General features: G+C 44.0%; 1 long non-coding RNA gene across 1 annotated transcript in view; it reads right to left on the bottom strand.

The window, feature by feature from the left end:
* LOC134344994 (uncharacterized) overlaps window positions 1–23,700 on the bottom strand; it is a 235,715-nt gene extending 212,015 nt beyond the window's left edge. The window contains exon 1 of the long non-coding RNA XR_010017586.1: window positions 23,585–23,700. This is a non-coding gene — a long non-coding RNA (uncharacterized LOC134344994). The remainder of the gene's footprint in view (window positions 1–23,584) is intronic.
* Between the last annotated feature and the right edge of the window lie 2,968 nt (window positions 23,701–26,668).

A 26,668-nucleotide genomic window follows, 5' to 3' on the forward strand; every position in this document is an offset into this window, starting at 1 on the left:
ATGGTCTCGCAAGACTAATGGATGGCTTTAATTTAATTATTCCACCTCTTATACACCTCTATCAAGTCACCTCTCATCCTCCTGCACTCCAAAGAGAAAAGCCCTAGCTCACTCAACCTTTCCACATAATAGATACGCTCTAATCCAGGCAAGGTCCTAGTAAATCACCTCTGCTCCCACTCTAAAGCTTCCACGTCTTTTCTATAATGAGGCAGCCAGTACTAAACACAAAGCATTTTATAGCTACCGAGGTTCTACGAGAGTGCACTCAGTTTGTGTCGTCTTGTAAAAAGCCGCCATCAATTTGTCTGAAAACAGAATATCACATTTAAACGCACACAATATGCTGGAGAAACTCAGCAGGTCCGGCAGCATCTATGAATGGGAATAGAGCTGACATTTCGGGCTGAGGTCCTTCACCAGGACTAGAAAGGAAGGGGGAGGAAGCCAGAATAAGAAGGTGGGGGTGACGGGAAGGAGCACAAGCTGGCAGATACCTCTTCCCCTCCTTCTTATTCTGACTTCTTCCCTTTATTTTCAGTCCTGCTCAAACGCCGACTGTTTACCCCTCTCCATAGATGCTGCTCGACCTGCTGAGCTGTTGCAGCATCTGCAGAATTTCCTGAGTTTACATTTACATACATTATCATAGGAGCGGATCGTTTGCCTTAACTAAACTGTTTCTGAGATACTACTCCTGCTGCAGTGGGATCTCTTCCGAGGGGTGGAATACAGGGATAGCTGTGGTGAGAGGGAGAAGTGCCCTTGGTTTAACACTTTGTTTTAAAAAAAAGGATTTGGCACCTTTTAACTGGAGCTTGGCACGAGTTTGCAGTAATCAAGAACAAACATGAGGAAGCTGTACTGAATTATACTCCACATTTGGTAAACTTTCAACCACAGAGAAAATCCAAATGCTTTCATCTCTGAAGCTCTCATTCCAAATGCATTAAGGAGGACCTGGCTTCATTTTTTTAAATCTGTTTGTTACATAAAAACTGCTACCACTTTAATACTTGGCACCAAATGTAGTCCGTACTTTCTATCAGCATATATCTTTCATTACTAGCATTAGTTCCAGAGTGGTGAAAACTGCTACAAGTTAATAGCATTTTTTTCTGTTATAAAAACCAATCTTTCAGTCACTCTAAAATCAATTCAGTCTTTTCCCTCTTGCTTTATTGCCTGGACATAGCAAGTGGCTGATGATTGATGAGATTCTAGATCTCAGGGGCTTGCTCTCTGCAGGCCCTCTGTCAAACCAGAGCAGAATCCTTCAGAAGCAATCAGAGCTTCCATATTACAGCCTGTTCTCAGCTGAGAATAGAAGAGCAGCAAGTGGCATTCGTTCCAAATTGGATTTTCTTAGGAAAGGAACTGTATTATTTTTCCCATCTGATATCATACATGGCATTCTTAGTCAGCCAGCAGGATGTCATTTTCAATTTACAAAACAGTGCACCTCTGCACACAGACACAGCTGAAAGTCCAGATCAGTTTGGATTTTTTTTTACCTGAGGCTTTAAGTGCACAATCTCAGGGTAATCTAATGGTCTCCTTTATTATCATTTACCCAACCCAACCTGTGATAAAAAAAAACGAACTGCTGTGGTGTGCATTCCACCCTGATGGGTGTATTCACTCGAAAGGCATCCCAGACAGTTCAGAGTTATGTACGCTAAAGCTGAGGAAACCAGCCAGAATGGTCTGGGCTGCCCTGGTGCCAGGGTCACAGGTGTTTTGTATTGCATATGGGGCTTTTCAAAGGCAAGGCAGGAAAGCCAAAGGTCTTTTGGCGCAAATGACATAGATAGAAAGAGAGATGAGGTTCTACAAGGTAACCCTCACAGAACTCAGCAGGCCGGGCAGCATCTACGGAAAAGAGTAAATAGTCGATGTTTCGTGCCAAGACCCTTCATCAGGATTAGTTCTATAAAATTTGTTTCAGGGAATTAGGCAGAAGATTAAAAAGCAGAACTGCCAGATTCATAATCTTAGGATTACTGTGCTATGTACTTGCAAGTGTTGAGAAAGGAGGATAAGATTGTTGAACTTGTCGTCGAGTATACAGCACAGAAACAGGCCCTTCAGCCCATCGAGTCCATGAGAATCGCAATACCCTGCCTGCTAGACCCAGTTGCCTGCTTTCAGCCCATTACCCTCCAACCTCTTCCCCTCCATGTTTGTTTGATCGTTATGTGCCATGTCGTAGGACGTGGGCGATCATGCTCTTTCCATGGCCATGATTGCTCTTGCCAATCTTTTTTTACAGGATCGGTTTGCCATTGCCTTCTTCTGGCCTGTACCTTTACTCCCAGCCACTTTAGAGATCGTCCGCCTGACATCAGTGGTCACGTAACTAGGACTTTTGATATGCACCAGCTGCTCATATGTGGACCCTTCACGTGGACTGAAAGAGGGCGCGTATCCAGTTTAAAAGTACGGTGGAGGAGATGGAGCAAGAGGTGGCAGATGTAAAAAAAATTCTGTAAAGTGAAGATGCTTAAAAAAAGTAATGAAACTAAAGTTTCTAAATATCAAAAAAGTTATTATAAAGAGTTGTAAACAGTAAAAAAATTAAATCAAATCAATACCTGCTGTGACCGTCCTTTGCTTTTAAAACTGCATCACTTCACTTGAGTACACCGTCATGCAGTTTTGTAAGAAAATCAGTAGGTAGGTTGTTCCAAGCACCTTGGAGAACTTGCCACGTTTCTTCTGCAGACTGTGGCTGTCTCACTTGCCTCTGCCTTTCTAGGTCAATCGCAGACAGCCTTGATGATGTTGAGATCAGGGCTCTATGGAGGCCATACCTTTTGAAACCATATAAAAAATGTAGGGTGGCTAAGGCTTTTGCACAGTATTGTAGGTGATCCAGGTGAGGAGGTGATAGAAACATAGAAACATAGAAAATAGGTGCAGGAGTAGGCCATTCGGCCCTTCGAGTCTGCACCGCCATTCAGTATGATCGTGGCTGATCATCCAACTCAAAACCCTGTACCAGTCTTCCCTCCCTACCGCCTGATCCCCTTAGCCACAAGGGCCATATCTAACTCCCTCTTAAATATAGCCAATGAACTGGCCTCAACTGTTTCCTGTGGCAGAGAATTCCACAGATTCACCACTCTCTGTGAGAAGAAGTTTTTCCTCATCTCAGTCCTAAAAGGCTTCCCCTTTATCCTGATAGGCAGATGAGGGAAGCAGGAAAGTGGGAACTATGTCAGAAGCTGGGAGGTGATAGGTGGAAGGGCCAAAGGGCTGAAGTTGATGGGATCGGAGAGGAGAGGAAGGTAGAACATGGAATAAAGGGAGGGAGGTGGGGAGGGAAACTGATGAGGGGAGTGTTGTGTGTTGTACAGCTGCAGAAGTTGGAAGACAGGAAGAAGATAGGGCATTGGGAGCCAATCAACCAAGGGGTGTGTTTGATGTCTCTGGGCCTGTACTCACCAGAATTCAGAAGAATGAGGTGTGACCTCATTGAAACCTATTGAATGTTGAAGGGCCTCAATAGAGTGGATGTATAAAGGATAACAACAGGAATTCTGCAGATGCTGGAAATTCAAGCAACACACATCAAAGTTGCTGGTGAACGCAGCAGGCCAGGCAGCATCTATAGGAAGAGGCGCAGTCGACGTTTCAGGCCGAGACCCTTCGTCAGGACTAACTGAAGGAAGAGTGAGTAAGGGATTTGAAAGCTGGAGGGGGAGGGGGAGATGCAAAATGATAGGAGAAGACAGGAGGGGGAGGGATAGAGCCGAGAGCTGGACAGGTGATAGGCAAAAGGGGATACGAGAGGATCATGGGACAGGAGGTCCGGGAAGAAAGACGGCGGGGGGGGGGTGACCCAGAGGATGGGCAAGAGGTATATTTAGAGGGACAGAGGGAGAAAAAGGAGAGTGAGAGAAAGAATGTGTGCATAAAAATGAGTAACAGATGGGGTACGAGGGGGAGGTGGGGCCTAGCGGAAGTTAGAGAAGTCAATGTTCATGCCATCAGGTTGGAGGCTACCCAGACGGAATATAAGGTGTTGTTCCTCCAACCTGAGTGTGGCTTCATCTTTACAGTAGAGGAGGCCGTGGATAGACATGTCAGAATGGGAATGGGATGTGGAATTAAAATGTGTAGCCACTGGGAGATCCTGCTTTCTCTGGCGGACAGAGCGTAGATGTTCAGCAAAGCGGTCCCCCAGTCTGCGTCGGGTCTCACCAATATATAAAAGGCCACATCGGGAGCACCGGACGCAGTATATCACCCCAGTCGACTCACAGGTGAAGTGATGCCTCACCTGGAAGGACTGTTTGGGGCCCTGAATGGTGGTAAGGGAGGAAGTGTAAGGGCATGTGTAGCACTTGTTCCGCTTACACGGATAAGTGCCAGGAGGGAGATCAGTGGGGAGGGATGGGGGGGACGAATGGACAAGGGAGTTGTGTAGGGAGCGATCCCTGCGGAATGCAGAGGGGGGGGGAGGGAAAGATGTGCTTAGTGGTGGGATCCCGTTGGAGGTGGCAGAAGTTACGGAGAATAATATGTTGGACCCGGAGGCTGGTGGGGTGGTAGGTGAGGACCAGGGGAACCCTATTCCTAGTGGGGTGGTGGGAGGATGGAGTGAGAGCAGATGTACGTGAAATGGGGGAGATGCGTTTAAGAGCAGAGTTGATAGTGGAGGAAGGGAAGCCCCTTTCTTTAAAAAATGAAGACATCTCCCTCGTCCTAGAATGAAAAGCCTCATCCCATGTATAAAGGATGTTTCCTATGGTAGGGGAGTCAAAGACCAGAGGATACAGCCTCAGAATAGAGGGACGTCCATTTAGAGCAGAGATGAAAAGGAATTTCTTTAGCCAGAGTGGTGAATCTATGGAATCCGTTGCCACAGGTGCCTGCGGAGTCCAAGTCTTTGGGTATATTTAAGGTAGAGGTTTATAGATTTTTGATTAGTCAGGGCATGAAGAGATATGCGGAGAAGGCAGGTGATTGGGGCTAAGAGGGAAATGGATCAGCCATGATGAAATGGTGGAGCAGACTTGATGGGCTAAATGACCTAATTCTGCTCCTATATATAATGGTCTTAAAGTCTAATAGAGAAAATGGGAAAAGGGACAGAGAGGAGCAATTACCAGAAGTTTGAGAATATGATGTTCAAGTTGTCAGGTTGAGGAGTGCCCAGGCAAAATATGAGGTTCTATTCCTCTAATATGCACCTAGTCTCGACCCAGCAGTGAAGAACCTGTTGTAGTAGGAGTGGAAAGTGGAATTAAAATGGCTGGACACCAGGAGTTCCCGACTGACATGGCTGATGGAGGGAATGTGCTTGGCGATGTGGTCACCCGATTAGTTAACCAATCATTTTTTCATAATATTTTGGTAGGAATGTCCACCCTCCGCACCTGATCCAGTTGTATGTGCCTCTAGAGTGGCACCCAGCTCAGGGTGGCTGAGACTTAAGCTGAAGTGGCTTGACAAAATTCAAGTAGGGCTGGGGGGAGGTGAAGGAGGATTTCCCGGGGATCATCTTTTCCAGAGAGTGAGTGAGAGTCATAGCTCACGACAACACAGAAACAGACCCTTTGGCCTATCCAGTCCATGCTGAACTGTTATTCCACCTGGCCCCATCGACCCACGTCTGGACCATAGCACTACATACCCCTCCTATCCATGTACTTATCCAAACTTGCTTAAATGTTGCAGTCAAATGCACATCCACCACTTCTCTGGCAGCTCGGTCCACACTCACACCACCCTCTCTAACTGAAGAAATTTCCCCTCAAGGTCCCTTTAAATATTAAAGAAATCTCTCGCCTTGAAATCACCAGGATACCTCTGGCCTTGGTAAAAGGTTTTGTTGTCTTTTCTTTCAGTGTAAGACAAATGTTTCTGTTTTCCTGTGGAGCTGTTGGTGACTTCAATCTAATGCAAGTAATTTTCACACAAACTGACAATCTGAAGCAATTCCACTTCATCTTCAGCCTGGATACTAAAAGCCTCTCTCTCACCAGCAAACCCCCACTATCCTTGCCAATATCAGCGGAACGACCGCAAGAGTTGTTTCTTTGTTTTGTCTGCGGCGTGCATTCACGTCGAACTTTCAAAAGCATTCTGTGAAGCAAGATCCCTGTGTCACTGAAAAGCAATTAAAGTCTTCCTCCAGTCGGCCTAAAAAAGTTATTGGAACATTTCACCCCAGCACCCTCCTTCACTACACATTCCTCCTCACATAATATTGTTATTCACGCATTCAGTGCCGTATTTCATGAATATTCAAAGTGTTCTTTATTTACTGCCCATTATGCCAATTTTTGCTGGTGGTTAGGGCGGCAATGAAGGTCCTCTATCTCTGTATAGAGGAATTATTTATTGCTGTTTCTATACAAATTGTTTTTTGACCAGTCAAGACTGTTAGCCCTGAGCTGAACTCCCAAACCTGGAGGACCCGTGGATCACTCTCAGTCTGGTTTCTACCCTTTGACCTGTTTGGCATGGGTGACCCTACCAGAAGCCAAAGCTCAAAGAACCTGACTCCAGCCAACATAGCTCTCCAGGTTATTGAGGTATGCAAGCCTCCAAACCCTGCGGCAAGGTTGTGGTCCTCTTGGAGGAAAGCTTTCTTTAGGCTAGGACTAGACAACCTTCAGCCCTAGGTTTAATAAACCTTTGGATTCCAGGCAGCCAGCTCTTATCCAGCTCAGTATTTTTCAGTCACTGTTTCGCCTTTACTATGGTGGGGGAGTCTAGGGCCAGAGGACACAGTGTTAGAAGAGAGGGACTTCCCTTCAGAGCAGAGATGAGAAGGACATCTTTAGCCAGTGAGTGGTGAATCTAAACAATTCATGGCTATAAATGGCTGTGAAGACCAAGTCATTGGGTATATTTAAAAAAGGAGATTAATAGCTTCTTGATTACGGGGCTTCGAAGGTTACAAGGAGAAGGCAGGAGAATAGGGTTGAGAGGGATAATAAGTCAGTTTTGATGTAGCCAGAGCAGACACAATGGGCTGAATACCATAATTTTGCTCCTATAGTCTTATGGCCTTTCCTTGCCACTTGCTATCCCATGTCTAAATGTTACATCGGTGGTCCCCAACCTCTGGGCCACGGACCAATACCGGGCCGCGAAGCATGCAGGGGTGCAGCGGTAGCCGGAGCGCACCCAGCACATCTTTAAGAAAAAAGCTGAAATAAACAAGCTAAATCATTAGGTGCCGCCCAGAAGCCAGTCTTTATTAGAGGAACTGAGGTGGAGAGGGTCAATAACTTTAAATTCTTGGGCATTAAGGATCGACGTTTCTCTCTCTGAGAAGTGTCAGAGGATCTGTCCTGGGACCAGCACGTAACTGTCATTACAAAGAAAGCACAGCAGCACCTATACTTTATTAGAAGTTTGTGTAGATTCAACATGTCACCTCGATCCTGACAGCCCTGTCTTTTCAGCCTGTCTGAGCTGGCATTTAAATTGACCAAACAATGGAACAGCTAAAGGCTCCAGCACCCTGGAAAGAGGAGTGAACATCCTGTAGAGCAAGTGAAATCGGCAATCGCCTTGATCTGGGCCCACATTTACGTGCGGGCGGCACCTAATTAATTAGCTTCACACATCAAAGTTGCTGGTGAACGCAGCAGGCCGGGCAGCAACTCTAGGAAGAGATACAGTCGACGTTTCAGGCTGAGACCCTTCGTCAGGACTAACTGAAGGAAGAGCTAGTAAGAGATTTGAAAGTGGGAGGGGGAGGGGGAGATCCGAAATGATAGGAGAAGACAGGAGGGGGAGGGATGGAGCCAAGAGCTGGACAGGTGATAGGCAAAAGGGATATGAGAGGATCATGGGACAGGAGGCCCAGGGAGATGGAAAAGGATGGGGGGGAACCCAGAGGATGGGCAAGGGGTATAGTCAGAGCTCGTTTATTTCTGCTTTTTTCTGAAAGATGTGCTGGGTGTACTCTGGCTACCGCTGCACCCCTGCATGCTTCACGGCCCGTTATCGGTCCGCGGTCCGGAGGCTGGGGACTACTGTGTTACATAACATGTATAACATGTTTCATTTGCAAGGGATTGTGGATATTTTGAACATACAGTGCTGAATATCAGTGTATGTAAAACTGTGGCTTTTATACATGATGGATGTGTGTAAGCATATTAGTACTTCTTCAAGACTCATAGTAATACTTTATATTTCTGGCACCAAATGCAGTTATAGAGCTGTAGATTACTACCACAGAGAAACAGGCCCTTTGGCCCATCTAGTCCGTGTCAAACTATAACTCTGCCTCGTCCCTTCGACCTGCACCTGAACCACAGCCCTCCATTCCCCTCCCATCCATGCACCTGTCCAAAATTTTATATGTTGAAATCCACTGGCAGCTCAAACCACACACCCACCATCCTCTGAGGGAAGAAGTTCCCACTCAGGTTCTCCTTCAGCATTTGACCTTTCCCCCTTAACCCATGACCTCTCACTCTACACTCACCCAACCTCAGTGGATGAGAGTAAGTACCCACACGTACGTAAGCCTAGAGAAGTAAGGTGGTGAACAGTCAATCATTCATGAAGGAGAAAAAGAACTTTGGGTGAGCTAAAGAGCTTTGCAAATAAGGTAACAGTGTTGCTGAAACAAAGACAGCTTAGAGCACTGGAGGTGTTGCTGAGTATGACAGCGACTATAGCTGGTATGGGTGCAGGAGGGAACCACAGATGTTCCCTGGGCACTGAGATAAGAGAGCGCCAACAGCACTGGAAATGCTTCGAGAAGCCATTATATCTTGTTTAATACCTGAAGGAGTTTGGCAATTACAAACGCCATGATGATGACGGAACAGTAGCGTAGTGGTTAGCACAATGCTTTACAGTACCAGCGACCCAGGATCAATTCCCACCGCTGTAAAGACTTTGTATGTTCTCCCCGTGACTGCATGGATTTCCTCCAGGTGCTCCTGCTTCCTCCCAGAGTCCCAAGACGTACCAGTTGGTAGGTTATTTGTCATTGTAAATTGTCTCATGATTGGGCTAGGGTAAATCAGGGGTTGCTGGGTGGCATGGCTCAATGGGCCAGAAGGGTCTACTCCGTACTATATCTAGATAAATAAATAAATAGATGGCTCAGCGACATGGTGTCAAGACAATGTCCTTTCTCTCTATGTCAGCAAAATGAAGGAAGATGCTGACAGAATACACATCCCCGTCTGTAACAATGTTTCTGAGGAGGAGATGGCTGAGAGCTCCAGGTTCTTAGGTGAAAATGTCACGAATGCTTTGTCCTGGTCTGGCCACATGGACTCTATGGCCATGAGTAACAGCTTCTTCCCTCAGGCTGTGAGACTAACGAACACCACCAAGGTCTCAACTCTAAGATCGCGAGCTGTTTACTGTTTACCTGTGCTGCACTTTACTACATGCACTTTGAACTATATTTTATTAACATAATTATAGTATAATATTTTAGTTTATGTGCTGTGTGTGACATATGTTTTGTGGGTGTACCATGGTCCAAAGGAACGTTATTTCACTTAGTTGTATGTATTTACAGTCAGATGACAATTAACTTGAAATTAAACTTGAAGAAAGCATACCAATGCCTCTACTTCCTCGGCAAATTCAGCACGTCTCCAAGCACTGCAACCAATATTTTACAAACGTACTAGAGAAAGCACCTTTTCCAGATGCTCCATATTGGTTATGGCACTGCCTAAGACCCCAAAAAGTCACAGAGTTATGAACCAGTCCATCATGCAAACCAGCTTCCCCTCATTGATTCCATCTACCCTTCCCAATCTCTTGGGAAAGCAGCTGATACAGCCAAGGACCCCTCCCTCCTTGGTCATTCTCTCTTCTCATCTCAAATAACGATGAATCGGAGTACAGGAAGAAGATAACGAACCTAAAGACATGGTGTCATGACAGAAATCTTTCCTTAATGTCAGCAGATTAAAAGAGCTGGTCATTGCCTTCAGAAAGGGGAGAGGCGCACATGCTCATGGTTACATCAATGGTGTTAAGCTTGAGAGATGCAGGTTTCCAGGAGTGAACATCACCAATAACCTGCTGCATTCCAACGACATTGACAACACAGCCAAGAAAACGCACCAGAGATTCTTCTTCCCTAGAAGGCTAAAGAAATTCAGTACGTCCCCTTTGATCCTCACCAACTTTTATCGATGCACCACCTTGTCCAGGTGCACCATGGCTTGAAACAGCAACTGTTCTGCCCAAGACCACAAGAAACTGCAGAGAGGTGCGGACATAGAACATGCATGAGCCTCCCGTCTATGGACTCTGTCTACACTTCTAGCTGTCTCAGTTAAGCAGCCAACATAATCAAAGACCACACCCACCCCAAACATTCTCTCCTCTCTCCTCTCCCATCCTGTAGAAGGTATAAAAGCCTGGAGGCTTGTTTCACCAGGCTAAAGGACAGCTTCTGCTCCACCTGTTATGTCTATTGAACAGTACTATAAGATGGATGCTTGTCATCACAGTCTGCTTTGTTGAGACCTTGCACCTGACTGCCTGCTTGCACTGCATTTCCTCTGTAACTGGAACACTTTATTTTGCACTGTTATTGTTTAACCTTGATGTCAAAATGGTTGTTGTGATGTGTCTAGTGTGGTAGTGTAATGGGTAGTGCTTGTCGCCCTCTCTTTCAGCTTCCACTGCTGGCTAGTAGTCTTACAAAGAGGAGAGCTGAGTGCGTAAGTATCTCCCTGCCAATACATAGCCTCTCCAGATGCAAGCCTCATGTAGTGCCTCCTCGCTGGCAACACACAGAAACTGAACTCTCTTCAGACTCATGCTGAACTATAGAGGATGGGAGGAGGTCTGGCCCCTGCACAGGTAGCACCTAGGCCCACCGGCGCATGGACGCATCCTGATGCTCGTGAACCAGATTTCCAGCTAAGAGTAATTAGCTCCACTGCCTTGTGGGCAGCCTCTGGATAGATGAAAGGTACAGGATTAAACCCAGAGAGCAAATCCGGAGTGGAGCCCTCAAGGCAGCTGGACATCATTGAACATCCTTCCAGCAGCTGCTGGAGCCAAACTTATTGCTTCATAAGCTTTCCTGTAGATTACACTGGAGAGGCCGAGAGGTGGGTCTTGATGACTGGGCATCTCATGATCTCCATATCTTCCACCCAGGCCTGTGATGATGATCATCGTCACCCATTGCCCTCCGAGACAGATGGATGCCAGCCACCATCACATAGTTTAACTTTGTACTACCTCAGTGATCTGATATGCATACAGCTCTTTCACTGCACCTCAAAGCACATGACAATGATAAACCAAATTACCAATTTTCCCGTTTCCAGTTAAGCAGAAGATGCAAAGGTTTGAAAGCACTCTCCACCAGAGAGTTTTGCTATATGCGGTCAGATGTGTGCTCTTGTCAGTTCATGCTTCACATAATGGAAATAGTTTTCACAACAAAGAGCATAAAGGGAATATATGCTAATGTTAGGAATGATTCTGTATATTACAACACTGCACAGGGATGCAAGAAATCTCTCCAATTAAATTCCTTCTTCTCTAGCCCTTCCCATTCCACATGTCATTCCAAGGACTCCTTCAATGCCAAGCTGATCCACTCTCATGCTGGAGTAGCAGCACCTCATATTCCATCTGGGCAGACTCCAACTTGATGGCATGAACACTGATTTCTCTAACTTACAATAATTTATCCCTTCTCCCCCTTCTCTCTTTTGCCATTCCTCATTCTGGCTCCCCTCTTACCCCTTCCCTTCTCCTTACATGCCTATCACCTCCATCTGATGCCTCTCCTCCTGCCCGTTCTCCCATGGTCCACCCTTCACCCCCATCAGATTCCTTCTTCTTCAGCCCTTTAACTTTTCCACCTACCACCACCCAACTGCTCACTCTCACACCGACCTACCTTCCCCTTCACTGGTTTCACTAATCATTTGCCAGCTTGTACTCTTTCCCCTGACCCACCCACCCCCATCTCCTTATTCTAGCTTCTTTCCCTTTCTTTTCCAAGTCCTGATGAAGGGTCTCAGCCTGAAATGTCAACTCTCCATAGATGCCGCTTGACCTGCTGAGTTCCTGCAGCATTTTATATTTGTTGCTCTGGATCTGCAGAACCTCATGTGTTTGTGTTGGGGACAAGAATTCCACTCTGTTCACTAAAATAAGTTCTGAAATTTCTAACACCAAGGAAAGGGAAACTTGGTTCATTCAGTAAAGTAGCACAAAAGTTACAGGATTACAAATCAGAATCACTCAGAAGCTGCAGTAACCAGAAGTCAAGCAAGGCCGTCACTAAATACATTGCCCTGTTGAGGAACCTGATTTGGAAGTGCAACCTCAGCACCTTCTCCGACAAGACATTGAGTGACAATTAGATGATGGCTTGGTTGATAAAATAATTCTCCTGAGGACATGGAACACAAGGACCTCACTTTTGAAATTTCAAGCAAAATAACAATTAAGGATTGCTAAAGAATTTTGTCCAATGCAGGGTGCACATATGGCAGCAATTTATGGGCACAGATCAGTAGTACTACGGAGGACAATCTAAAATGTGTAAATAATTGCTACAGAATTCGATTTACAATGGTAAATTATATTAACTGCCAGATAAAGGGCACATAACTTGAGTCAATAGGTCAAAGGCCAAGTCAACTAATCTATAGTAGCACCAATAGCGTTTCAGTACAGAGGCAAGTTTTCACATTTAAAAAGCACAGAAAACAAGTCTACACAGTACCGAAGCTGGTTTGGAAAATAGACACTTACATCATCAGTCGTGATGTTGGGCTGACTTCAGACAAACATTTGATTAAATGCCATGGCACTACCACTGCAGGAGAACGATCAAACACGGACAAGGTACACATCTAATGCCCTTCAGTTAAGTACCATGGACAGTGAACATGAAAACGTATTGCAGATACTTTTTTAGAACATCGGATATTACAGCACAGGCCTTTCAGGACACAATGTTGTGCCGGACTTTTTACCTACTTCAAGATCATCCTCATCCTGGTCTCCTACATTGTCCTCTACTTTTCTTTTTTTTTATTTCATTTTTATTTGGATAAGGTATTCACAAGTAATACACAAACCTTTTTTTTACATACATAACCTTTTCCGTTTTTTATGTGAGTAAATCTATATTAATTTGTACATTCACAAGTGCACATTGATATAATATAGAAAATAATTAGGCACTCTAATAGATGTTTATGTGCAATTGTAATTCCACTCTATTAAACTGAATAATGATAATAGTTGTTATAAAAATATTAATACTAGCGGTTGAATACTAATTTCCATATATCTTTTTTCTATTATCAATGTTTCTTAGAGTTTAAGAGTTCTAAGTACATTAGGGACATCTAAGAGTTTCTTAAATGTCCCTAATGTACAGTATCCGCTTCTACCACCACCCCTGGCAGGGTGTTTCATCCACCCACCACTCTGTAAAAGACATATCTCTGACATCCCCCTTTTCTTCCTCCAATCACCTTAAAATTATTCCCCCTTGTATTAGCCATTTCTACCTTGGGGAAAAAGTCTCTGGCTATCCATTCGATCAATGCCTCTTATCGTCTTGTATGTCTCTATTAGGTCATCCCCAATCCACTTTCGCTCCAAGAAGAATAGTTTTAGCTTGCTCAACCTATCCTCAAGACATGTGCTCCATCCAGGAAGCATCATGGTGAAACATGCTCTCTCTCTAAAGCTTCCAGACTTTTAGACCAAATGAGAAGTTCAGTGATAATAATAGTCAGGAAAGTAAACCATTATTAGTTGTAGCTGGTTATACTAATTGACCAAGATTGATGACAAAAACTGGCTTGGAAATTGAAAAGCTGTCTGTTATTTGGATGCTTCAAAGTCACAGTTAAAGATAATATTGGGAAAGTATATAAAAATGCTCAAGGATTTGCATGAGGGATTACAGGTAAAATTCTAATATATATGTCAATCCAGGTGAAAAATTAATCTACCAAAATCCACAGCTGTCATCTATGTGGAAGATCGAGGTAGACAAAAAAATGGAGATGTTGCATGGCCTGCTGAGACCCTCCAACATTTGTGTGTACAGGTGTCTCCCGCTTTTCGAACGTTCACTTTACGAAACCTCACTGTAACGAAAGATCTACATTAGTACCCTGTTTTCGCTAACAGAAGGTGTTTTCACTGTTACAAAAAAAGCAGCGCACGACAAAAAGCAGCGCGCGCCCCGAGCAGCCGCTCTCCCCCGGATTCGGGACGGCATTCGCGCTGGCATTGCTTAAACACGAGCCCGTGAGCAGCCATTTGCAAGATGAGTTCCAAGGTATTGGAAAAGCCTGAAAGAGCTCGTAAGGGTGTTACACTTAACGTAAAACTAGACATAATTAAGCTTTTTGATCGTGGTGAACGAAGTAAGGACTAAGTGAGTTTGGCTTGTGGAAGCTGACGAACATGATGTTGAAGAGGTTTTGGCATCCCATGACCAAGAACTTATAGATGAAGAGCTGATGCAATTGGAAGAGGAAAGGATAACAATCGAAACCGAATGAGTAATGATAAAGTACGACTTTAATTTTAGGGGGATATTTGCAGGATGGTTTGAATGCTTACAAAGAACTGTATGATAGAAAACTGCGCGAGGCTCAGCAGTCAAGCAAGCCTTCCACATCAGCCACAGCAGACGACGAACCTCGACCTTCGACATAGGAGAAGATGACCTGCCTGCTCTAATGGAAACAGGTGATGAGATGACACCCTAGTGTCCCACCACCCCAACACCCAGGCCACGGACAGATACCGATTCGCGGAGAATGCAGCAGTAGCTGGGAGACACACAGCACATCTTTAAGAAAAAAGCCGAAATAAACATGCAAATTAATTAGGTACTGCCTGGCTTGTAATTGTCGGCCCAGATCAGAGGCGATGCTGGGTGCGTCCTGGCTACCACTGTACCCCTGCATGCTTCGCAGATCGGTATCGGTTCGCTGCCCAGAGGGTGGGGGCCACTGCACCAGCCCAGCCACCGACAACTCAGCCTAATACACCATCATCAGTGTGCTCGATGTCTTCCCGATTCCCGTAAGTGATACTACACTGTACATACATTATTTCTACTTTATATTGGCTGTGTGATATTTGATATGATTTGGCAGCTTCATAGCTTAAAGGTTACTGGAGAGCGCTTGCGCTGTGTCTTTGCCGATGGCCCTTGCGTGAGATTTTCGCTACGGAGAACATTTCAGGCAATGATTGTGGAAAAGTATCTCTACTTTATATAAGCTGTGTATTTATCATATCATTCCTGCTCTTACTATATGTTACTGTTATTTTAGGTTTTATGTGTTATTTGGCATGATTTGGTAGGTTATTTTTGGGTCTGCGAACGCTCACAAATTTTTCCCATATAAATAAATGGTAATTGCTTCTTTGCTTTATGACATTCTGGCTTACGAACCGTTTCATAGGAACGCTCTACCTTCGGATGGCGGGGGAAACCCGGTATTACAAATTCTGACAAAGCCATGTGAAGGTGACAGGGAAATGACCATTGCAGGAGTACCTGAAGTGGGGAAAAACATTTTACCGTATGCTGACTTCAAGCTGATGTTGAACCTGCCAGTTGGTGGCGCCAACCATTATCTACTTCACAGGATAGAATGAAGATTTGGTAGGAACCAACGTGCTCATCAGACCAATCAAGAACCCAAAGAACCTGCATATCCTGGATGTCCAAAATAAATTGGGAAATAATAGAAATAATCATTTTTGGGAAAAAGAATTAATGTTTCAGGCTAATGACTTCCCTAGATCTAACTAAACCAAATTAGATCTATTACATGCACTTTCGCAGCTGAGTACCATTGAGATGCATCAGCAATATTTGATAATTAATACACTTAAGGAATTGCATTTGTACCCATAACCACTTTAAGTTATGAAGTCATCTCTGAAGGATCCTTCCATCTATGATGGACAATGCAGAATAAGTTAGAAATCACTACTTGTATAATCAAGGTGATAAAATAATAGCTACACGTTCCAAAAAATATCTTCCAATATTAAACCATAAGACATAGAAGCAGAATTAGGCCAGTCAGCCCATTGAATCTGCTCTGCCATTCCATCACGACTGATATATGATCCTTCTCAATCCCATTCACTGTCTTCCTTTGACACCCTTACTAATCAAGAACCTATCGATTTCCTCTTTAAATATACCCACATGACCTGGCCTCCACAGCTGTCTGTGGCAATAGATTCCACAGATTCACCACTGCCTGACAAAAGAAGTTCCTCCTCATCTCTGTTAGAAATGTCCATATGGTTACACAAACAAAACGCAAAGCTCAAAAGGAGCAATTGTACGTGTTCAGAAATCTTGACTTTATAGTAAAGGAAATTGGTCGAAACCATTGTTGAATCTAAACACGGTTCAGAATCTGGCTAGGCTCTTCCTAGATCTTGCCAGACTGCTCACTCACCAGTACAACAGTTTTTAAAGAAGGATAAAAATGGAATGGAGGTAAAGAACAGCAGAAAGAGTTATGGAAGTGAGTCTGGGAAGTTAAAAGTAGCATATGGTGCTGTGAGTTGAGGAGAAGGACCTTGAAACGGGTGATGATGAAATAAGCAATAATCTTTGCAACATCAAGTTCAAGTCTAATGGTCATTCAACCATACACATGGATACAGCCAAATGAAACATTTGGTGTTTTGAACAATGTGTTGTGCACAGCACTTATGGTCACACACAGCACCAACAATCACAAAAAAAATTGGTACAAATATTTGAGTGACATGGCCTGAAGGGTGAAGGTGCATGGGGTGTTGTCCTGAAGCCACGTCTCCGCAATAACAAGCACAGTCGAAGACAATCCACACGAGCATGAATAAAGGGAGAGAGAGGATCCATGTTCAGGTTGAGAAAAACTGTATTAGACATTGCCAAGGTTTCATCAATTCCTCTTGTGCAGACCACAGCCAGTCACAGATAATAAGCTTTTGTTAGCAGTTCTTAGACCTGCGTTCACAATACCAACAATAGCTGCACTGATAAGGAAATGTGGGACATTCCCTTATCGCAATAGGATTACAAAATCAAATGTGATAGTTCAAAATAAAATTGGAGATGTGCTGTGAAAGTTACTGTTTGAAAATACAGACAAAATGTATGAAATCATGATTTCACAATTTCACCAGTAGAAATGGTCCTGAAATATATTCATTTCCACTTGAACATTAAAGACAGGCTCCTTTGGTGTCTAGAATCAACCAATGTGCAGAGAAGTCAGTGGAAGTTGAGGTAGAAGCATAATAAAAAAACGCATTAAGTGAGTTCACACACAAAATGCCGGAAGAACTCAGCAGGTCAGGCAGCATCAATGGAGAGGAATAAAGTTCAAAGTAAATTTCATTATTAAAGTACATATATATCACCATATACAACCTTGTGATTCATTTTTTTGTGGACATACTCAACAAATCCACAGAATAATAACCATATCAGAATCAATGAAAGACTGCCCAACTAGAACGTTCAACCAGTGTGCAGAAGACAGCAAACTGTGCAAATGCATAAAGAGGAAGCAATAATATAAATAAATAAGTTCAAAGTGAACTTATTATCAAATTACATATTTATCACCATATACAACCCAGATTCCTTTTCTTGCAGGCATACTCAATAAACCCATAATAGAATAGTAATGGTAATAGAATCAATCAAAGGCTTCACCAACTTGGTCATTCAACCAGTGTGCAAAAGACAAAAAAATGTTCAAGTACAAAAAGAAAGAAATAACAACAAATAAATAAGCAATAAATATTGAGAACATGAAATGAAGAGTCCTTTAAAGTGAATTCATAGGTTGTGGGAATAGTTCAATGATGGAGTAAGTGAAGTTGAGTGAAGTTATCCCCTCTGGTTCGAGTGCCTGATGGTTGAGGGATAGTAACTGTTCATGAACTTGGTGGTGTGGGTCCTAAGGCTCCTATGCCTTCTTCCTGATGGCAGCTGCGAGAACGGAACATGTCTTGAGTGGTGTTACAGCCGATTTTAATGGCCAAGACCCTCCATTTGGACTTCCTGCTGAGTTTCTCCAGCATTCTGTGTGTCTTCAAAATGCTGCCTGACTTGAGGAGTTTCTCCAGCATTTGTGTGTTTTGCTCAAGATTTCCAGCACCTGCAGAATCTCGCGTCACTGTATTGCAAGAATGCTCATGTTTAACACTGAGCTGTCAATGAGCTAACATTTTGCTAAACAATAGAACAATGACATTGCATCTAACAAGATGGTACTGCCTCTGAACCCCAACAGCTGGAATGAATCCTGGGCTCTGGTGCTGTTTGTCTGAGGTCTGTACATTCACTCTGTTGATCCTTGACTTTCCTCCCATGTCCCAAAGTCCTGCCGGTCAGTTAAATAGCTACAGTAGCAAACCCCTGAGTACAGGTAAGTGGTAAAAGATTTAAACATAGAAACATAGAAAACCTACAGCACAATACAGGTCCTTCAGTCCACAAAGTTGTGCTGAACATGTCATTACCTTAGAAATTACTAGGCTTACCTATAGCCCTCTATTTTTCTAAGCTCCATGTACCTATCCAAAAGTCTCTTCAAAGACCCTATCATATCTGCCTCCACCACCGTTGCCGGCAGCCCATTCCACGCAGTCTCCATTCTCTGAGTAAAAAACCTACCCCTCACATCTACTCTGTACCAACTCCCCAGCACTTTAAACTCGTGTCCTCTTGTGGCAACCATTTCAGTCCTGGGAAAAAGCCTCTGACTATCCACATGATCAATGCCGCTCATCATCTTACACACCTCTATCAAGTCGCCTCTCATTCTCCGTTGTTCCAAGGAAAAAAGGCCAAGTTCACTCAACCTATTCTCATAAGGCATGCTCCCCGATCCAGGCAACATCCTTGTAAATATCCTCTGCACCCTTTCTATTGTTTCCACATCCTTCCTATAGTGAGGTGACCAGAACTGTGTGCAGTACTCAAAGTGGGGTCTGACCAGGGTCCTATATAGCTGCAACATTACCTCTCGGATCCTAAATTCAATTCCACAATTGATGAAGGCACCGTATGCCTTCTTAACCACAGAGTCAACCTGCTCACTGATCCTCCACACTGCCAAGAGTCTTGCCATTAATACTATATTCGGCCATCATATTTGACCTACCAAAATGAACCACTTCACGCTTATCTGGGTTGAACTCCATCTGCCACTTCTCAGCCCAGTTTTGCATCCTATCAAAGTCCCGCTGTAACCTCTGACAGCCCTCCACACTATCCACAACACCTCATCCTTTGTGTCATCGACAAACTTACTAACCCATCCTTCCACTTCCTCATCCAGGTCATTTACAAAAATCACAAAGAGAAAGGGTCCCAGAACAGATCCCTGAGGTGCACCACTGGTCACCAACCTCCATACAGAATATGACCTGTCTACAACCACTCTTTGCCTTCTGTGGGCAAGCCATTTCTGGATCCACAAAGCAAGGTCCCCTTGGATCCCGTGCCTCCTTACTTTCTCAATAAGCTTTGCATGGGGTAACTTATCAATTGCCTTGCTGAAATCCATATACGTTACATCCACTGCTCTTCCTTCATCAATGTGTTTAGTCACATCCTCAAAAAATTCAATCAGGCTCGTAAGGCACGACCTGCCCTTGATAAAGCCATGCTGACTATTCCTAATCATATTATACCTCTCCAAATGTTCATAATTCCTGCCTCTCAGGATCTTCTCCATCAACTTACCAACCACTGAGCCAAGTCTCACTGGTCTATAATTTCCTGAGCTATCTCCACTCCCTTTCTTGAATAAAGGAACAATATCTGCAATCCTCCAATCCTCCGGAACCTCTCCCGTCCCCATTATTGATGCAAAGGTCATCGCCATAGACTCAGCAATCTCCTCCCTCGCCTCCCACAGTAGCCTGGGGTACATCTCATCCGGTCCCAGGGACTTATCCAACTTGATGCATCCCAAAAGCTCCAGCATATCCTCTTTTTTAACATCTACATGCTCAAGCTTTTCAGTCTGCTGCAAGTCATCACTACAATCACCAAGATCCTTTTCCATAGTGAATACTGAAGTAAAGTATTCGTTAAGTACTTCTGCTATTACCTCCAGTTCCATACATACTTTCCCACTGTCACCCTTGAAAGGGAGTTGATGTGTTTGTGACAGGGAGGATAAGTTACCTCATGTCAGGTCAACAAGGACGTTCAATTTCAAGTCTATTTCCATGGTTATACAGTATATACCCTGTGTTTGAAGTTTGAGGTGTGTGTATTCAGTTCCGGTACATTCTATGGGAAGGAAAAGAGAGCATAGTGTAGAATTTGTGGGTCCTTAATGATGGATGTTGCCTTCCTGAGACATCATCTCTTGAACAGTCAGCCCTCCGTATCTGCGGGTTCCGCATCCGCGGATTCAACCAACTGCGGATCGAAAATATTCCAAAAAAAGTTCCAGGAAGTTCCAAAAAGCAAAACTTGAATTTGCCGCGCACTGAGCACTACGCTGAATCCACGCGAATGAAGTGATGGGTAGGCGTACCCTGCTGTAGCCTCCCACCATTTCACAGATCCTCAGCCTCTCTCCAGTACTCGTTGTTTGACCATTGTTCGCCTTGCGTCTTGTTCGTTCGCTACTTGTGTTGTGAGTGAGAGGAAGGAGTTTAAGGCTAGTAAGGGATGGCTGGCTAGCTATGTAAAGCGCTACAGCCTCAAGAACTTAACGATCACGGGAGAATCAGCATCGGCTGATGCCGAGGCAGCATCAGCGTTCCCAGAAGAGCTACAATGGTTGCGTCTGTACTGAACATGTACAGACTTTTTTTCTTGTCATTATTCTCTAAACAAAACAGTATAACAACTATTTATATAGCATTTACATTGTATTAGGTATTATAAGTAATCTAAAGATGATTTAAAGTATACGGGAGGATGTGCAAATACTACACCATTTTATATAAGGGATATAAGCATCCGCGGATTTTGGTATCCGCTGGGGGGTCCTGGAACCAATCCCCCTCAGGTACTGAGGGACGACTGTAGTTAGTGGGGTGTGCTGTGTGTTGGTTACCATGTCAGGTTTCAGCTATCAGTTACAAATAGCGATGCTACTAGCTACATCAAGGCCTGATGTGGGAGCTTCAGTGCACAGGAACGCAGAGGCTACAGCGGGTAGTAGACTCAACCAGTTCCACCAACATATAGCTCTTCCCACCATTAAGGACAACTACCAGAGATGATGTCTCAGGAAGCGGAGATGCATCATTAAAGACCCACACAATCTAGGCCAGGCGTTGACAACTTTTTTATGCCACTAAACAAGGGGTCCATGGACCCTGAATCCTGAATAAGACCCCCTGGTCTAGGCCATGCCCACTTCTCCTTACAAGGGCTGGAAGACCCATGTGCACTCTGATTCTCTGAGAGACGGAATGGAAAAGCTATGATTGTTCTGTCCGGAGCATTTTGGACAGAATGATCCAAACAGCCTCTTTCTACTATAAGTAAACAGGTTACAGTATATTTCTGCCAAACTATGTATACAGAAGACACAGAAGGTGATTGAACTTAATTTAACCAGAGTGAAAGGGAAGCATTGAGACTGAAATAGAAATATGATTCGTACCATGGAGTGAAACCTTTTAAACACCATGATGGAATATGTATATTAATACTGCCATACAATTTTGACGTTCAGAAATGGAATTTCAGAATAATCATTGAAGTATGCTGCACAAAGATAGGAGACAGAATTTGAATTGTGCACATTAATCATTTAACTCCTACAAGAGCAATACTACAGAATATGGAAGAATTATGCAATTATGAACGTATTCCAGAAGTAGATCTTAAAAAGATTGTGAGTGAAATAACACAAGATTCTATTGTACTGAATCAAAAAAAATAATGTCACCTACTTTAAGAAGTGCATTCTAGCACTGACAAAACAACTTTCTTTATAGAGATCAAGGAAACTCAGAAGATGTGCAAACAGAGAACATAGAACATAGAACAGTACAGCACAGTTCAGCCCCTTCAACCCAGAATGCTATGCTAACCATTTAACCTACTCCAAGATCAATCTAACCCTTCCCTCCCACACACCCCTCTATTTTCCCTTCATCCATGTTGCTATCTAAGGGTCTCTTAAATGTCTAATGTTTCTGCCTCTGTCAGCACCCCTGGCAGCACATTCCCTGGCAGCATATTACTCTCTGTAATAAAACTATCTCTGATTTCTCCAATACTTTCCCACAATCATCTTAAAATGATGCCCCCTTGTAGTAGCCATTTCCTCCCTAGGAAAAAGTCACTGACTGACAAATCTATCAATGCCTCTTATCATTTCATACACCTCTGTCAAATCACCTTTCATCCTCCTTCACTCCAAAGAGAAAACCCCTAGCTTGCTCAACCTATTCACATAAGATATGCTCTTTTAACTGGGCAGCATCCAAGTAAATCTCCTCTGCACCCTCATTAAAGCTTCTCCATCCTTCCTCTAATGAGGCAACCAGAACTGAAGACAATACCCTAAATATGGTCTAATCAGAGTTTTATAGAGTCTATACATTACCATGTGGCTGTTGAACTCAACTCATTCACTCCTGCACCCCCCCCCCCGCAAACTAATGAAGGCCAACACACCATACACCTTCATAAACTTCTGCAGCAATTTTTTGTGATCTATGAACAGAGACCTCAAGATCTTGTTAGTTCCTCCACACTAACAAGAATCCTGCCATTTACCCTGCACTTTACCTTCATTTTTAACCTTCTAAAGTGTATCATTTATACATTTCCGAATTGAACTCCACCTGGCCACTTCTTGGCCCAGCTCTGCATCCTATCAATGTGCTGTTGCAAACTTTGACAACCATCTACACTATCCACAACACAAACAACCTTTGTTTCATCTGCTACATGTTAGATCTATAAATGAATAATCACTCTTTGCAAAAAGGAGAAAGCAGTGTTTGGATTTGTTTGATTTTTGAGATGTGGGTGTTGCAGAAATATCAACATTAAATGGTCACTTCTAGTCGCTTTTGAGAAAACGGTGCTAAACTCCCCGCTATATAACAGGTGGTTGCCAGGCTGTGTCTGAACTAGAGTTCTCAAGGTTGTCACAGGAGAGACTTAGACCAGGTGGACTCAAGAGCAGAGGAGAACAGAGACGAGTTAAACAAAGAATCTTTACTTGTGGATTGGTTAGTGGCAAACTCAGGCTAGGACTCGAGATTAAATACACATTGGATAGGTATACTCAAGACCGAGCAAAGATGGACGAAGCAGGAAAAGTAAATTGACAAACAAGGTGCCGGTGAAATTATGATAAAACAAAGCAGAGGTGAAAATGATCAGCTAATAATCAGGGGAGGATGAGTGTCAGGGCCTGGAGGACCTTAGCACCCCCCACGTGGTCAGACTAAAACATGACACCTTGAATTATTGCTGATAAGATAGATAGGTACTTGATTGATCCCAAAGGAAATTACAGTGTCACAGTAGCATTACAAGTGCACAGATATACAAATATACAAATATTAAAAGAGAAGTAAGAAAGAATAAAAAATAAGTTACCTCAAACGGTCCAACAGAAGAGGGTCATCACTTCCCCAGATTTAGGTTGACTCATTATAGACCCCAATGTCCAAGGGTAGGAATGACCTTATATAGCGCACTTTGGAGCAGCACAGTTGTCTTAGTCTGTTACTAAAAGTGCTCCTCTATTCAGCCGAGATGGCATGCAGAGGGTGAGAAACATAGTCCGAATTGCTAGGATTTTCTGTAGCGTCATTTGTTCCACCACAGTCTCCAGTGTGTCCTGTTTGACTCCTATAACAGCTTTCTAATTTGTTTATTCAGTGTGTTGGCATCACCCGTGTTGATGACATTGCGCCCGCACACCACCACATAGAAGATTGTACTGGGAACAACAGACTGGGAACGTGTGAAGGAGAGGCCTGCATACTCCAAACGACCTCAGTCTCCTCAGGAAGTAGAGGTGACTCTGGCCATTCTTGTACACAGCCTCTGTGTTAGTGCTCCACTTCAGTCTGTCATCCAGGTGCACCCCCAGGTACTTGTAGGTCCTCACCACATGCATGTCCTCTCCATCAATAATGACTGGAAGCAGTGCAGACCTAGTCTTCCTAAAGTCCATCACCATAAAGATACTCCTTCAGTGCTACACAGAAAATGCTGGAGGAAACCAGCAGGCCAAGTATCAGGTCCTGATGAACGTCAACTGTTTACTCTTTTCCATAGATGCTGCCTGGTCTGCTGAGTTCCTCCAGCAATTTGTGTGCATTACTTTGATTTCCAGCATCTGCAGGTTTTCTCTTGTTCATGATTTGACTCCTTCAGTGCTGTTGAGAAGGGAGTTCCATGATTTAGACCTTGTCAGGATAGCCCCCAGTTTGCAGATGCTGGCATTCCTATCTCAATGGCAGAGATCGCAGATTTGAGAAATGGTTTCAGAGTAGCCTGAGCATTTAACGCAGTGTAGTTTATAGATGCCACACAATATAGATATTGTGCATTAGTGATGGAGGAAATGAATGTTTAAGCAAAGGATAGGGAGCCAAATGGGCAGGCAGCTTGAACATTGTTAATCCTGCATTCATCCAGGCCAGTGGAGAACATTTCCACGGGGTGGCATGTTGGTGCAGCGGTTAGCAAAATGCTGTTACAGCACCAGCAATCCGGGATCAACTCCCGCTACCATCAGTAAGGAGGTTGTACATTCTCCCCGCGATCACGTGGGTTTCCTGTGGGTGCTCGGTTCCCTCTCACATTCCAAAGACGTACGAGTTCGGGGGTTAATTGGTCACAGAGGTGTAATTGGGCAATATGTGCCCATTGGGCTGGAAGGGCTTGTTACCGTGCTGTGTCTCGAAATAAAATTTCCATTGCGCACCTTGCAGATGACGGGAAGACTTTGGATCATCAGGATTCGAGTCAGTCACACAGGATACACAGCCACTGAATTGCTCTTGTAACCGTGGTATTAAATGGACTGGTCCAAGCTAAGTTTCGAATCAGTTGCTGACCCCATTATATTAGTAGTAGGAGACTCCCTGATGCTAATAGCATGAAATGTCAATACAAGGAGGTTAGACTCTTGGAGAAAATTACCTGGAAAGTTTCTGTAGCATGCACAAAATGCTGGAGGAAATCAGCAAGTCAGGCCGCATCTGTGGAGAGGAATAAACAGCCAATATTTTGGGCCAAGGCCCTTCATCATCCGGGAAAAGGGTCTCAACCTGAAACATCAATTCTTTATTCCCCTCTATAGACGACGACCAATCTGCTGAGTTCCTTCAGCATTTTGTATGTGTTGCTTAAGATTTCCAGAACTTGTAATATCTCCTGTGTTCTGTAAGTTTTCTGTTCTTATTTTAGATTTCCATCTTCAGTTTTTTTCCCCTAAATTTTCACTTCCTGCTCTGTTATCCTGCACTGGGCTAGGACACCTGACTTCCAAAGGTCACAACCATGCATGACTCCAATCATTCCAGTGCTTTCCCCTTGATACCCCTTGTCTCCAGTTAAACTAATGCTCCTTGATGACCTACTCACTCAGATTCTGCCTGATTGTCTCTCCCGACTGCCCTCTGGAATTGAGCTCTTTGGTCCAGGTTAAGCCGAGTCTGTGATGAAATCTGTAATTTAGTGGCCTTAGTGCAACTGGTGGTCTTGTGAAAGTTTATGGAAGATGCAAAGATAGCTGTAAGGGTAGGTAGTGTTGAGGAAGCAGGAGGACTTCAACTGATTAGGGTAATGGGCAAAGCAGTGACAAAAGAGCGCTGTCAGAGAAAAGCAACATCCATATCAAGGACCCCCACCATCCAGCACATGATCTCTTCTCACTGCTGCCATCAGGACCATGGTACAGGAGCATCAGTGCAGGTTTTCACAAATAAAATGGCAGAGGTATTTTATGTTTAAGAAAAACCATAGCAACTCATTGATTGAACACCAAAACCTGAACACATAAGTGCAGTAAAATCCTTTTGCATAATTATCTCATCACACCAGAACAGCCTCTTAAAGTGAACCCCAACCAATGTCGGTGGTTGTGAATTATGCACATTACCCTACATCAGGGGTCCCCAACCTTTTTTGCACTGCAGTCCGGTTTCATATTGACAATATTCTTGCGGACCGGCCGAACGGGGTTGGGGGGGGGGGGTAGGGCTGGCAACGGACAAGAGTAGCAGTCAAAAACGTTGTGCTTACCCCGAGAAAGACTACAATGACCATGAAGCCTTGCGCGGGCACCAGTGCACATGTGTGCACGTGCCGATTATTTTTCTACAAATCGTTTATGGTGATTCTGTTCGGGGGGGTGGGGTAATCATGACCGGAATATTGGTGATAAGTGGCTAATACGCTCAATTTCCTTTCTAAAAGGGTTTATCTAACGAATTTAATATTAAACACACAGCGCATATTTTCCTCGCATGAATATAGCGAAAAGTCAATTATCAGGGGAGAACAGAGAAGCTTGAAGTAAGTGTTGAACTTCCAGTAGAAGTGGCAGAAGCAGGTTCGATATTATCATTTAAAGTTAAATTGGACAGCTATATGGACAGGAAAGGAATGGAGGGTTACGGGCTGAGTGCAGGTCGGTGGGACTAGGTGAGAGTAGCGTTCGGCATG

This window comes from Mobula hypostoma, chromosome 4 (genome assembly GCF_963921235.1).
Source record: "Mobula hypostoma chromosome 4, sMobHyp1.1, whole genome shotgun sequence".
Classification (NCBI taxonomy): domain Eukaryota; kingdom Metazoa; phylum Chordata; class Chondrichthyes; order Myliobatiformes; family Myliobatidae; genus Mobula; species Mobula hypostoma.